Here is a 15,763-nt window from a genome sequence, read left to right on the forward strand (position 1 = left end):
TCTCTGACTTTTCCCGCATCTGGAGATTGTAGTCATGGTTATTATGGGGATTGGGACAATCCCATAGACATTGAGCAGAGCAGCTGCAGTTCAGCAAAAACCAGTTACTAAACCAAATTCTTATTTTATATATATATTTTTTATTTTATTTTATATATATATAGGGTTTGCTTCATTGGAGAGACCCAGCACATGCAGTTCCAAAGTAGTTTTTGTATACAAATCTACACAAAAATGTCTTCAAAATTAAGCTTCTTCCGAGCAAGATTATTTTCGTAAACGAAAACTGAAACTAAGACTAAAACTATTGGTCAAAAAACATTTTGTAAACTGAAATAAAATAGAAGTTTCAACATATAACACAATGAAACAACAGTTACTGACAAACGAAATAAAATAAAATAATAATTAGCAAAAAAAAAAAAAAAATTCGTAATTAATAAGCTCTCATCCTGTACCGAAAATCCAACCCGATCTCACAGGAATTCGTACATATTTTCTGAGGTGGCTAAATCGTACGAATTCATACGACCTCACTCGTACGAATTTGATTTTTGCTAAATTTTACATATTTTACGAGTTGCCCGATTCGTATGAATTTCGTACGAATTAGTTACCCCTGACCCCACCCTTAAACCTACCCATCACTGGGGTTTAGACAAATCGTATGAATTTGCTACTTCGTACTCACTCGTATGTATTGATTGTGAGATAGCGTTGGAAAATCAAGTTTCCCCTTCAGGGACTACCGCTGCGTGAAATCGCAGTGGGAACGCCCTCAGCGTGACGCGTCTGAAGCATGAATGAAATCAGTCAATGGAGAGAATGAGCGTACGGCGAGTGACGTCATCGACCAGGAAGCTATAAATATCCCCTGAGTACACAACACGCCAGCTTTTAGTTACTTCAGCAGCTCTGTGTGTGTCTGAATCTGTCGATTGTGTTTGTCTGTTTTGTCAGGAGTTTTCACTATATATATTTTATATAAAAAAACCAATATGAGCGAGCAGTATAAGAAGTGTGTTCCCCCCTGTACTCGGCACATCACGGGTGGGATTCACACGAGCTAAGTGTGGCTTGTTTGGGAGTGCAGCAATGCCCAGTCGACTCTCGAGGGAGTCGTTTGTCAGCATTGCGAGCGTTTTCCCTTGAGAACTCTGCGCTCGCGGCGATCGCTCTTCGAGGAGAGTGATTTGCTGCGAGCTCCCCGAGGCTCGGGTCCCGCTTCTGTTGAGGCAGAGCGGCGGCGCTTGTCTTGGGGCTCGCAGATGGATCTCGCTGGCGACGTTGAGACGGGCTCCGCCCTATCTCAGCTATCTCCGACGAGATCTAGTGCCTCTCACCCGGCTCTGGAAGCACGCGCTGCGGCGGTTACTTCTGCCCGGGTGGAGGCACATGATGATGTTGAATTGAGATTTTCCAGTTCTGAGGAGCTGGATGTCGAAAGTTTATTATCAGAGAAAACTAGTTTATCACATTATACTGCAAATGAAGAAGGTTTGATGGATGTATTATCTCGGGCTGTTGAAAAGCTAAAAAAAAAAAAAAAAAAAAAATAACAGTATCGAGTGGCCAGCTGATAGACAGGTTTCTAGAATTAAAAGCAATCTAGATGATAGATTTCTGTCTGCACGACCTCAACCTTCTAGCCGGTGCTTACCGTTCTTCCCAGATCTTCATGCTGAGTTTTCAAAGACCTGGGTTAGACCGGTTTCAAGCAGAATTTACACAAATCAGTCCAATTCTTATGGTAACATTGTTGGTGCTAAATCTGCTGGTTATGTGACGATACTGTAGGCGGAGGAGACGCTTGCGAGCTATCTCTCTCCTGCTTCATCGTCTTCACTTAAAGCACCGGCTCTTCCACCAAAAAATAAATAAATAAATAAATATATATACCTCTGTGCTGGTGGGGAAGGCTTACTCGGTGGCTCGGCAGGCGGCTGCATGTTTGCATACGATGTCTTTTATGCAGGCTTTTCAGGCCGACCTGCTCAAAGGAAATCTGAGGGGGGTCCCCGCCGAGAGAGACTTGCGTTCACCTCCCTTAAGGGTGCCCTGTCTCTCCCGGCGCCCTCAGGGGCCCGTCCTACTAACCCTGCCGAAACAGGGCGTAGAAGGGTCTGGCGAGTGCTTTCCCGAGGGACGCTCGCCGCCTCTAAGGAGGGTTCTAGTGTGTTCAGACCAGTCGTTCCCTGCCGGTGCGCCGTTACAGGGCACTGTGTCTGTCACGCAGAATGTTCAACCAGAGCAAAGTCTTTCGTCGAGTTCGTCTTCAAAAAGAGCACAGCAGAAGCGGAGTGTCACGTCTCGTGCCCCCCTGCAGAGAAACTGGAGGGACGAGGCGGGGTGCTCTCCGGCGCGGCCTTCTCGGGGCAGGACTGATCTGAGGACAGTCATTGTCGCCAGAAAGGCCGCGTCGAAAAAGTCCTGACGGGCTGAACGTCAGGACTCTGAGGGTGGTCCCCATCGGGAAAAACTTGAGTTCACCGCACAAAAACACGGTGCCCTGTCTTTCTCGATGCCCTCAGGGGTCTGTTCTACTAACCCTGCCTATACAGGGCGTAGAGAGACTCGGCGAGCGATTTCCCGAGGGACGCTCGCCCCCTCCAAGGAGGGTTGTGGAGTGCTCAGACCAGCTGTTTCCTGCCAATATGTTACAGGGCGCTGTGTCTGTCACTCGGGATGTTCATCCGGAGGCCAGCCTCGAGAGGCTGGTTCCCTTAGTAGAGTTCCTGGCGGAATGGGTCCCCCACCCAGCAGGGAGTTAGGATACTACTTCATCGAAAAAAAAAAATCCTGACGTGCTGAACGTCAGGGTTCTGAGGGTGGTCCCTATCGTGAAAGACCTGAGTTCACTGCACAAGAACACGGTGCCCTGTCTTTTCCGATGCCCTCAGTGGTCTGCTCTACTAACCCTGCCTTCACAGGGCGTAAAGAGACTCGGCGAGCGATTTCCCGAGGGACGCTCGCCCCCTCCGAGGAGGGTTGTGGAGTGCCCAGACCAGCTGTTCCCTGCCAGTACGTTACAGGGCGCTGTGTCTGTCACTGGGGATGTTCAAATCAGATCCGAGGACTGGTTTGTCATGATAGATCTAAAGGACGTTTACTTCCATGTATCTATCCTCCCTCAACACAGGAAGTTCCTGAGGTTCGCTTTCGGGGGCGAAGCGTACCAATATCGGGTTCTTCCGTTCGGCCTAGCACTGTCACCCCGAACATTCACGAAGTGTACGGATGCTGCTATAGCCCCGCTGAGGTTACAGGGCATCCGCTTTCTGTACTATATAGACGATTGCTTGATTCTAGCTCAATCGGAACAACAGGCGGTTCGGCACCGAGATGTCGTTCTTGCTCATATCAAGTGACTGGGGCTGAGGCTCAACGCCAAAAAGAGTGTTCTTTCTCCATTACAGAGAACCACTTTTCTAGGTGTAGTGTGGGATTCAACGACGATGCAGGCACGATTGTCACCTGCTCGTATTGCTATGATTCTCGCTGCAGTAGATCAGGTCAAGCTAGGCCAGTCATCCACTGTAAAACAGTTCCAGAGACTGCTAGGTCTCATGGCAGCTGCGTCCAACGTGATACCTCTTGGCCTCTTGCACATGAGACTGTTACAGTGGTGGCTCAGGACCAAGGGATTCTCCCCGAGGGGAAATCCGCTTCGCATGATCGTGAGTTTGCGACGGTGTCATCACGCCCTGATCATGTGGAAAGATCCTTGGTTTCTGTCCCATGGCCCTGTGTTAGGAGCTCCTTGTCGTCGCGTTATGCTAATGACAGATGCCTCTCTCACGGGTGGGCTCAGGGTCTGTGGGAGGACCATCATCGTCTGTGGCACTTAAACTGCCTAGAGATGTTGGCGGTGTTTCAGGCTCTGAAACACTTCCTCCCAGACCTAAGGGGCCACCATGTTCTTGTCCAGACAGACAACACATCGGTTTCTTATATCAACCATCAGGGGGGTTTGCGTTCTCGCCCGCTTTACAAACTGGCACGTCAGATCCTTCTATGGTCCCAGGGGAAAATTCTTTCTCTGAGAGCTTTTATCTCCCGGGGTATTTAAATCAGGGGGCAGACATCCTGTTAAGACAGGGGCCGAGGCCCGGGGAATGGAGTCTTCACCCCGAGGTGGTGGAACTCCTATGGAAACATTTCGGTCTTGCCGAGGTAGACCTATTTGCTTCTCGAGAAACATCACACTGCCCGCTGTGGTTCTCTCTCAGCCATCCAGCCCCGCTGGGGTTGGATGCGATGGTACATCCGTGGCCGAGGTCACGCTTGTACGCTTTTCCCCCGATCGCTCTGCTCCCAGGAGTTCTGGAGAGGGTTCGCCGGGACGGGCTCAGTCTCCTGCTAATAGCCCCGTTCTGGTCGGCTCCGGGTATGGTTTGCGGACCTAGTGTCTCTCCTCAACGGCTCTCCCCTAGAGATACCGATCAGGAGAGATCTGCTCTCTCAGGCGAGTGGGTCGATCTTTCACCCCCGTCTAGAGCTATGGAGGCTGTGGGCTTGGCCTCTGAGGGGGCCCAGCTCATAGATTCTGGTCTCTCGGCTGAGGTCGTTGAGACCATCCTCCGATCCAGAGCTCCCTCCACGAGGAAGTTATATGCCGCGAGGTGGAAACTTTTCACCTCTTGGTGTGGAGAGCGCCAGCAGGACCCAGTTAACTGCCCGGTTGGTACAGTCCTGGATTTCCTGCAGGACCGTCTCTCCACAGGGTTATCCCACTCCACACTGAAGGTGTATGTGGCGGCCTTAGCTGCTTACCACACCCCTTCAAGTGGAGGTTCCCTCGGGAAACACCCGCTTATGTCTCGCTTCCTTCGTGTCACCTTGAGGCTGAGGCCTGCAGTTCGCACAAGGGTACCAGCTTGGGATCTGGCCGTCATCTTAGAAGGTCTCTCCCTTGCTCCTTTCGAGCCCATCGAGGAAGTTTCGGAAAAGTTTCTTACTCTAAAGACTATCCTTCTTCTCGCTATCTCATCTCTAAAAAGAATTGGAGATATTCAAGCACTTTCGGTGGCTCCCTCGTGCCTGGAATTTGCTCCTGGTTGGTTAAGGCCTTTCTCTTTCCGAGACCAGGTTATGTTCCTAAGGTTCCAACTGTTTCAGTTAGACCTATAGTTCTGCAGGTTTTCTGTCCTCCGCCTTTTCTGATGTCAGACCAGGAGAAAATTAATTTGCTGTGCCCAGTTTGGGTTTTGATGCTTACGTCCACAGAGCTGCCCTGTGGAGGAGATCGGAACAAATGTTCGTCTGTTTGGGTCACCTAAGAAAGGGTGTCCTGCATCTAGAAAAAGGATGAGCAAGTGGGTGGTCGAGGCCATCCCACTTGCTTATGGTTCGGCCCATCAGCCTTCACTTTGGCTGTAAGGGTTCATTCCACCCGGAATATGGCTGCTTCTACAGCTCTTCTTTCAGGAGCTTCTCTTCAGGACGTTTGTGATGCGGCAGGCTGGTCCTCACCGCACACTTTCGTTAGATTTTATTCCCTCGATCTTAGCTCCACTCCCGGGGCTCAGGTTCTCTCGTCGGTTTGTGTCTCCTAATGACACACGACGGGGATTTGGTCGTATGGGGATGTGGGTATTGCGTTCCCACTGCGATTTCACGCAGCGGTAGTCCCTGAAGGGGAACGTCCCGGGTTACGTATGTAACCCTAGTTCCCCGAAGGGACGGACGCTGCGTGTCCTGCCATACTCTCGGCATCCCCTTGGGTCGCTGCTTCAGTAACTTTTAAGCTGGCGTGTTGTGTACTCAGGGGATATTTATAGCTTCCTGGTCGATGACGTCACTCGCCGTACGCTCATTCTCTCCATTGACTGATTTCATTCATGCTTCAGACGCGTCACGCTGAGGGCGTTCCCACTGCGATTTCACGCAGCGTCCGTCCCTTCGGGGAACTAGGGTTACATACGTAACCCGGGACGTTTTCCATTGGACTGTGCTTTATTTTTCAATGTAAACACCCACTAGACAGACATGTATGACTGTTGCTCTCGCGTCTTTTGCAGCGTCTCGTGCATGACACAGCATTCTAAAACGCGGCACTCAAGTTAAAATAAGTTCAACTTTTAAAAGCCGCATCTTGAGACCTGGCGCTTTTTTTCCCATTCCACTGCCTGCGTCACGCGATTTTCAAAGCAAAAACCCTTTCTGTGTAAACCAGCCTTAAGAAGCCGAAATGGCCAAATAAGTATTTCAATCATGTCTTGACCTTATGCAAATACATCTGTACCTTAATTCAAGGTAAGACAACAATCTCATGTGAAAATTAATAATAAACAAGATACCACACAAATGAGACAGGATACCACACTGAGCAGAAAACAGATAAAACAAATAGCATGTCTAGCCCACAAATGGACATACATTTTCAGAGAAGAAGTAAAGGTCTGGTCTGATTAGAACACATGTATATGAGTATATGATATTAAACTATACAATAGACGTAAAGCATAAATTTATCAATACAATAATAATATTTGAAAGGATTAATCATAGAAATAACCATAAAATAATAATAATAATAATCATAAGCATCTTTGTTTTCTTATACACCACAAGTTTAACAAGATTTCATCTTTAATATGATTGAGTATAAATGATTTTTTTTTTTTACTTTATACTTTTAAGTTGCATTTGTTTGGTTCTTTCTTCAATCTCAAACAATCATTTTATTTTTATTATTAAGTGGTTTGCACAAAAGTTAAATGTAAACTACAAACTTAGTTGAAATTAAATGTCTTTACCTAGAAGTGTTCTGTTAACTCTGTTAAACACTAAATCTAAAACAAAAACTAAATATAAATGTGTTCACAAAATAAAAACTAAACTAAAACTAACAAAACCATTAATGAAACTAATATAATGAAAGTCATATTCAAATATATAACTAATTTAAAAATGCAAAACTATTATAACCTTGCTATACCAAGATATGAGTTTGTGCCAAAATTGGTATAGTTCAATTGGACAAACATCATCTACAACAAAAGATGGAAGCGTTTTCTTCACCTTTTGCAAAATTTATTTTTATATTTTGCTTTACAAACTATGCAAAAATATATGCTTAATTGCATTTTATTATTGCATTTAGCATTGTTTTTATTCAAATTTTTCGTTTTTATTCGACCTACCCGTCCCACCCAAGAGTGAGGTCGTACGAATTCGTACGATTTGTCTCAACACCAGTGATAGGTAGGTTTAGGGGCGGTGTCAGGGGTAGCTCATACATCGTACGAATTTGTACGAATTAGCCACCTTTTACTCACTCGTATGAATTGGTCGTGAGATAGCATTGGTTATTCCCTGTAGTGGGCCTCAATTAACTTTCAAGGGGGCTGTATAGGTGACTTAAAAGTATTTAAATAAAGCAATTATTAATTGTTAAAAGAAATATTAATAATATATTTAATATTTTAATAATACATTTAAATCATTAAAAACTATTTTTAATTTTAATTTAAAATCTAAAAAGTATAACATTGAGAATTGAATAGCTTGAAACGTGAAACACAAAATAATTAATACTTTAATATATCAATATTCTGAGTTTATGTTTGAAGTCAAAGTTTGAAAACAAGCAGCTTTGTCTGTATTTACAGCAGAAATACCCAATATATTTTGGCAAATATAGATTGTTATGGACAGCAGTGGTCATTCAAATGAAAAAGGTTGAGAATTACATTCTGCTCGACACTTTATGGCCAGGGTTCTTGCACCCATTTCAGTGGACCTTACTCAATACAACAATGATAAAACAATGCAGTTTTACAAAGGAGATTTGTTCTGCCAGACGGCGCCATGATGGGTGTGCTGGAGTGTGATTATTCAAGAGCTGCAGGGGAGGACTGTGATTTATGGGATATCTTTTATGTGTTACGAAACTTGTTCTTTGGAAACCCCACTCCCAACAATTGATCTGAGTCATTTCCCTAATTGATAGTTGCCTTAAAACTCCATGAGAGGGGCTGATGAAAGACTAATAATGTACATTATAATGTAAAATAGTGTGTGTGTGCGTGTGTGTGCGTGCATGTGTGTGTACGCGTGTGTGTGTGTGTGCGTCTGTGTGTTTGGATGTGTAGTTAAGATGGTCGATCAAGACGGGAAAAACTAAACAATCACATTTACATTGACTTGCAAGACTATTGATTTTTAACTGATATAGGTGAGGTCACTGATAAAAAAAGTCTGAATTTTGATGTTTGAAATGTCATATCTACTATAGATCTCTGAGGTGTGATGTCATTGTGCCTAGTGCGCTTCAAGTGACGTAAATGCGCAGTGCTCAACCAGATTATTTTAGGCCCTTTAACTAAAAGAGAGCTGTCTCAGTCCCCGTCATAAAAGCAATTGATTACTCTACACTCACTCTCGTAGGCTTGTGCTCAGCCATTGGATTATTGACGTCAGTTTCTCCAAGTCAATATTTCTAGTGCTGGTTATTTGAGGTCTTTCTAAGGTCCTGTGGATACCAGCTCAAGTTTCTAAGTTCAAGAGACTTCTGATGCACTTTGCTGTACTTTCAAGTAAATGGAAATGTGAAAAGTAGGCAGGGAATATTAGAATCAGAATCAGAAAGAGCTTTATTGCCAAGAGCTTGCACACACAATGCCTTTTTCTTCGTACTGAAGCTTCCAGTGCACACATACAAATACAACAACAAGAAACAGTAATAAAATTAAGAATTAAAAATATATATTTAAAAAGTATAGAGACAGGTTTTGTCAGTATAAACATATGTACAAATTATGAACATATCATTGTCATGTGTCAGTGCATGTTTGGACTTTCAGTTCGTGTTTTGATTGGTTCTTGTTTTTCTTTGTTCATTTACCGCCACTACTTCATTTCTATGGTTACTATAATTATAAGTACATTTTTCCCAGATTAATTATCTTGTTTCTGTTGCTATTTAAGATGCACCCTTTCTTTCAGTCTTTGTCCGATCTCTGTTGTGTTTATTTGTGTTTTCCCTGCCTGTCAGCTTGTTCCAGAGTACTATTATTAAAGTTTGAGTTTGTATCTATAATTGGAGTCTTAGTCTGTTTATGAGGAAACCACAGTGTGACAATCACATGGCATATGTCAAAATATGGCTATTTAAAATTGGCCTTCTATATGGTTGATCTTAATCCAGTTTACGGCGCTGGCTTTGAAGCATGATAGTTTTTAACTGACCCCCCCCCCCCCCCTAGAAATTACATTTAAATGTAAATGTAAATATTATGACATAAACAGAACAAAGTTCCTTTACGCATGCTGCTATACATGTCATTCATCTCCATCTAATCATTCTTTTTGTTTTTGCTCTTCTGGTGACTTTCAGCTTTCACTCTCTGCAAATTGTGTAGTTGTGTATAGCGATATGACCCAGCACCCAAAATACAATTAAAACTCTCCAACACTTCCTCCATTCTTTGCGAAAGATGGATAAAAAGGTGCATATGAAACAAAAACCTTGAAAAAATGATATACGATCCGGCCAAATCACAGAGATGCCGATTCGCACGGCACTAATATTATCACAGGACCTCGGAGTTCGGCGAAATATAGTAGGTAATTTGAGGGGGGAATTTTTACTTTACAAATTACAGACATGGCCGATTCGCACGGGATTAAGATCTCAGACAAACTCCGCAATTATTACAAATGACTAGAGGTCATCCCGTGCGAATAGGGCTTAAGATATCTTTACCACGTAAAAGAAAATTGTTAAAGGTATAAAGTAAAACTATTATTATCAATATTGAGAATAGTTTTTTCAATAGGATTTTTTAATTAGAAAGTTCAAAAAACAGCGTTTCTGTATCATAATAAATGTATTTACTGCCACTTTTGATCAATATGATGCATCTTTGCTGAATAAAATGATCAAGTATTATCATATCTTAAAAAAAAATAATCAGTAGATGTTGGTTGAGTCAGTGTTGCTTTGTTGTGATGCTCAGACAATCAGAGGGATGTGCTGATAATGTTACAGTGTTTATTTTACAGTAAATGACACTCGTAACCTTTAAAATGTTAGTTAGCATAATATTTCAGTCTGTTGATTATGATAATCAAAACAAGCCCAGTGAGAGGACCTGGTTTATAGCGGCCAAGAGAGTCCTGCCCGTGCCAGAGCCGCCCGCCCCGCCCCGCCTCGCTCCCACTGCAAGCTGTTTGCAGGATGCTCTATCTGGAGGTATTCCCTCCACACTCACACCAGCTTCAGAGCTGAAACACAACACCCTACTGAAGAGGACAGACACTCACACGTGGGACTGCATGGTGAAACACTTACGAAAGCATTTTACAAAGCAAAGTGAGGGAGTATTGTTTTTAGGTTACTACTGGTGGGTTTTAGATTCTTACTGACATAAAATTAAGCTTATGTAATATTTTTTGATTCTCCACAGTAGTTTTAGTAGGTTATGAGTCACATAGGCCTCTGGCTATGGCCGCCTTTAACTGCAAATGCACTGCTGCTATTAAAATTTATTAGATTAGAGATCTGTAACTACTCTCAAGAAATGTATTTAATTGCCTCCTGGTATGAACAAAAACGTCTAGAGCAGAAAATTCTCCTTTTTGGAAATGATGCTTCATTTAAATTTCAACTATTCAAATGACTGTATCTGATTGAATATGGAGCGGATTCATTGTGAATCATTTAGCGCAAGGTCTCAGGAAGCAGAGAGGTTGAGGTTGAAGATTCTGCTGTCGCAAGATGTTTGTTCGCTTATTTTGGCTTTGATCTAAATCAGGGAGTCCCAAACTGTTTTGTCAGCCGAACCACTTAGATGTAAAATATTTTCTTTTAGAACCCCTGAGATCTTAAATTAATATTTCAATATTTTGTCTGAGCCATAGCCATGTGTGCAAGTGCTCCTACGTATGATGCGGTTGCACTTTGGGCGATCTGAGTTTGAGTCCCGGCTTCAGGTCAATTCCCCTCTGTTCTCTCTCATGATTACCTGTCAGTCCTCCTACTGTCCTATCTAAATAAAGGCAAAAAAGTCCCTTATCTAAATTGTGACCAAATATTTTAAAAATGTAACACGTTCATGGTTCTGTAATATAATATAATCACATCAGATGCACACTGCCCGGCTAAAAGAAATAAAGTTGCTGTTTGGATTTAAGTAGCCAAAAATAGATGCACCTCTTGATGGAAGTAACATCACAACATTTATTTGCATCAAGAAGTGCATCAATTTTAGGTCAAGGTCTTGACAATGCAAGAGTCCAGCACTCTGTAAAGTCTCATCCAGCACATCCCAAAGACTTTCAGTGAATTTAAGGTCTGGACTAAGAGTGTCAATTCATGTGTAAAAATTATTCTTCATGCTCCCTCTCAGCCATTCTTTCACAATTTTGAGTTTGATGAATCTTGACATTGTGTGTCTTCCTACATGGTTGGTCAAGAAATGAAAAGCTACACACTCCATCAATTAGGGTTAGAAGAACTGTTGCCAAGCATATAACATGCTAGAAACATAATATTCACAGTAATAATGATCCAGTCATTGACTCACTCCCAAGTATTTGCCTATTAAAATCCAAACAGCATTGTATATATAGACTTATTTTGATACAAACATTGTCAAATCCTTGAGCTTTTATTTTGACAGAATACTGGTCAAATGCTGTAAATTTCTATCCACAGAAATGCATCTGATTTGGTAACTGCAACAAGCTATATCACATTTTATTTCGATAAATCGTGAAGCCACATTTATTTATTCTATTTTGACATTGTATTTAAGTGTTAGCTTTTCAACAACTCACAAACCCCCGTTTCGGAAACCCAGATCTAGATCATGATATCAATGAAGAGCAGTGTTAAAGATAACAGGTTTTCACACTGCTTCTGCAGGGGCTGGTCTATTGTCCTTGTGAGGAAACAGAACGAGTGAATGCCGAGCTCCATCCGGTCTTAGCTACACCTCAGGACAAAATTCACTTGGGGTCCAAGCTGAGGTCACCAGTGTGTGTAATAGATCCAGAATCAGTCAATACTCTGTGGTCACTGAAGCCCTATAGTTCCTGAAAGCATCTTACTCCGATCACTTACATCTGGTGCCTGGTCACTATACTGTAGCTTCTACAAAGGCTGTTTTGCACCATTCAAATGTCTTTTGTAGTGCTCAAGAAATGTTAACGTTCATCTGTATTTTCTGATGTAGTCTGTCAATTTTGAGACACTTGAGTGTAGCTGTTACCACAGGCCATGTTTAGACACCTTTGAGCACTTGTAAGTGTTTTTGCTTCATGAAAGAGAACTGTGAATTTTTTAAACCATTCCAAGATTCTTCTTCTAAAAGAATCCAAGTCTCTCCGTAAATGTAAATAAACTTGTGCTTGTGTTTGTGACAAATATTGACAGTGTGTAAGGACCAAACGATCGGGCTCTCACTGTGAACTAGGTGGAGGACTGGAAAAGGCCATACCTTTCTCTCCTGCTTAGAGTGATTGAGGCGTTATTGATTTCATTTTCATCAGCTCTGAAGGAGGCAGACACACTTAAGGGAGATGGGTAATTTTTTGTGACACGTAATAAAAGCCTTGCGAGTCTCCAGCTGTCCATCTCCAGGGTGGTCTAGACTGAAGTCACAGTGGACCAACACAGACTACAGGCAAACCATGAATACGCCACCAGTGCTGTTTTACTCTGGTGTGCATTAACACTTACATCAGCGTTGAATGCTAGGGAACACTAGTTAAACCCTGGAATTGTCTACTGTACCTCTTTCTCTCATTACATTTACCTCACGGCTATCGTTTTATTTTCAGTCACCAATAATGAGGGGGTTTTGAGCACTCCAGTGCTTCCATTAGCCGTAGAAAAAAAATGCTTTTGCATTAATTTGAGGTTGACGAAAATGTTTGATGTAGCAAAATGGTACTGTATATGATGCATATGTTAAATTATAGGTTGAATGTCTGTATCATTAAGAATTTTCAGAGCTCTTCAAATGGTTAAATGGCTTTTGTGACAGTTGAAACCCATTATTTAGTGTTTTACAGTCATTATTTGGTCTTTATATATCGATATTTAACGAAAATTATTCCTGTGTGCGATTTAACCCAAGTAGTCATTTTGCCTAGTTTCAATTCCAGTCCAAATTCTATCCAAAATGGATAAAGCACATTTTTTTGTTTTTCAGATAATTTAGGGACTTTGGAGAGTGTTGCATTATTTAAAAATGCATTTCAGTAATTGACTGTAGTAAAATCAAGCAAAAATTCAGTTTAAGATGGTTGCCGTTTTTTGGAACATGGCGACTAGGTTGTAGCTGGTCCAAGCTGGATTATGTGTTAACCATCAAGTGTGGAACTCGTTTACCTGGTAGACATTGAAAAAACAGGTCATATACCATTTTAAGGTAGACATGCGGTTAATAAAAACAGTAGCTTGGTGGTTCTAGACTATTCTAATGAGCTTGATCAAATTTTCTACCAGCTCAACCACATCTCCACCATCTGTTAGTACAGCTGCTACACTTAATATTTGACCAAATGACAAACAAACATAATGCATCATAAGCCACCTATAAAAAAGGTTTTTACAGCAGACTATGGATATATGTTAATCACGTTTTCCCATTTTAATTGTTTTCTCTCTGAGCCCATGCACATATGGTTTCATAACAGGCATGACTTCATGAGTACGGCCATCGCTTATCACATTATGGGTCCTGTGGCTGAATAGAAGTGATAATTTTACCTAGTGTCAATACTAAAATACCTACAGCCTTGTTAATGAATTGCCAGTGCATCTTTAAAAAATATATCATAAATTAAGTGTTGCAGAAATTGTGTGTACATCTTATTTGTTGTATACATCATATAAATGTATACACTCATACATATAAGGGTATACAGAGGAATACACAATGTTACATATCTACATTTTTTACAAAGGTTTTATCCATATTTGAATTAAGCATTGCATTGTTGTGTGTTTTAGGGTTGGAGGAAAGGTACACAAACTTAATAAATAATCACCTGGCAGAAAATGATTTCTATATTGTAAGCGCCATTATGCTCTATCTATAATTTGTTGTAGTTCCACTGTTGGACACTGGGTGGAGTGTGGGTTTAATTGGTATATATGTAGCCAGAGAGCAAGTGAAGTCAGGTGTAACTAATGAAGGAAGTAAAAAAAAATTGACAAAATGTAGCGACAATTGACCTTCTTGTTAAGAGGTGTTGTATGATTATTTTTGACTTTGTCAGGATCGTATGTGGACATGCAACTTGTGGATTACAATGTGTTTTGGCATCAGAACAGTGATAAATAAAGAGGGGGAATAGTTTCTTGTTTGTTTTATATAGGCCTATATATATATATATATATATATATATATATATATATATATATATATATATATATATATATATACTGTATATATAGTTTTTAACTCAATCTGCGTGCAATCACATCATTCTCTATTGGGCACCACTTATTGGTTCCGGCTATATCAGTAGCCAATGAGCTCGCTGCTTAACCTTCAAATACGTTGTAAGCATTTGCGTTAGAAGAGCAGTATAATTGCAGAAACCCTCCTCCTGCCCCAGCTCCACCTGTATAGATCTGATTGTCAAAAAAGACCAAAAATATAACGACACATTGTCATGTTCATGTTTCTCTAATATTAGTTAATGATGAAGTCACATGCAAGTAAAAATGATCAGGGAATGTTTTATTATTATTAAATACAATTTATGAAATACTGACACACTGATTATTTTGTTAATTTTAATACACAGCTCCCTGAAATTCTTGGCTCTGATTGGTCAATTGTGGCATTCTCTACTAAGATATGTTTGTGTAATGACACTAAAGCTGTCCCAGGCTAGTGTGCTAGTGTCATGTCTCTCATGTCACTCTGCATGACCATTTATGTATTTACTAGGCATGTTGTCATGTAATAAGTGGAATAATGTACAATGAGTTCGTTTAGCAATAATGACAGCTGACTGTACATTATACCTTACATATCAGTCCACGGCTATTCTCACGGCATGTCTTTATGGTTTTCCTCTGTGTTTCATTCTCTCTGCTGCAACATATTGTGAGCCGCAAACCTCTGCAGCTCTCCTCTTTATAAATTCATTCAATCGTTCCATTTTCCCTCCTCTGTCCAGAGAGCCGTTCAGTATTGTATTTTACAGTCTCACAGACTACATTTCGGTGAAAAACAACAGGGTGTTTTGAGGTCACAGAGTCTGATGAGGACGGCATGGCAGTGTTTCATATTGACCCGAGCTGATTACCCCACAGCGCAAGAGATGGAGACATGAGAAAAAAAGAAGCGGGATGTATGCAGAGCTGTGTGAGCAGCATCTCCAATCAGGCAGCTTAGGAAGAGGATGGAATGGGAAGGGTGGGGGAAGGAAAACGGAGAGAGAGAGGGAAAGGGTGTGTGTATTTGAGAGGGGAGGGGGGGATTTCTCTGTGGGAGAGAAAAAGTGGCAGAGAAAGCGCACAGAAGGAGGGGAGGGGTGTATGTGTGTGTTCACTGGAGTATGTGTGTGTGTGTGTAGTGCTGCAGTAACGAGTGGAGAGGGGGAATGACTGCAGTTTCTCGGGCTGATGGAAGAGCACGAGCAGGAGACATCCACGCAACGCTGAAACGTTAACCCTTAAGTGCCTCCCTGGTGTATGGCCCAGACGTTCATTGAGGATTAGGACCGAGGAGATCACTGCAGTCAGGTGTGTGGTTTATTATTGTGTTTTATTCTCAGAGGTGCTGCAAAATGG

At 41.9% G+C, this 15,763-nt stretch overlaps 1 protein-coding gene across 4 annotated transcripts in view; it reads left to right on the forward strand.

Annotated features, from left to right (window-relative positions):
- Positions 1 to 15,763, forward strand: part of syt2a (synaptotagmin IIa) — a 104,600-nt gene that overhangs the window by 33,711 nt on the left and 55,126 nt on the right. The window contains exon 1 of one of the 4 annotated variants that reach the window (XM_077204759.1): positions 15,324 to 15,715. The exons of 2 other annotated variants lie outside the window; for them this stretch is intronic. The gene's annotated coding sequence lies outside the window, so the exon portion shown is untranslated. Of the gene's footprint in view, positions 1 to 15,323; positions 15,716 to 15,763 lie in introns of those variants that run through there. One more of the 4 variants, XM_077204762.1, reaches the window with a different exon arrangement.

Source organism: Siphateles boraxobius, unplaced genomic scaffold, assembly GCF_051911475.1.
Source record: "Siphateles boraxobius isolate OS27281-9 unplaced genomic scaffold, OSU_SipBor_1 50, whole genome shotgun sequence".
Lineage (NCBI taxonomy): Eukaryota > Metazoa > Chordata > Actinopteri > Cypriniformes > Leuciscidae > Siphateles > Siphateles boraxobius.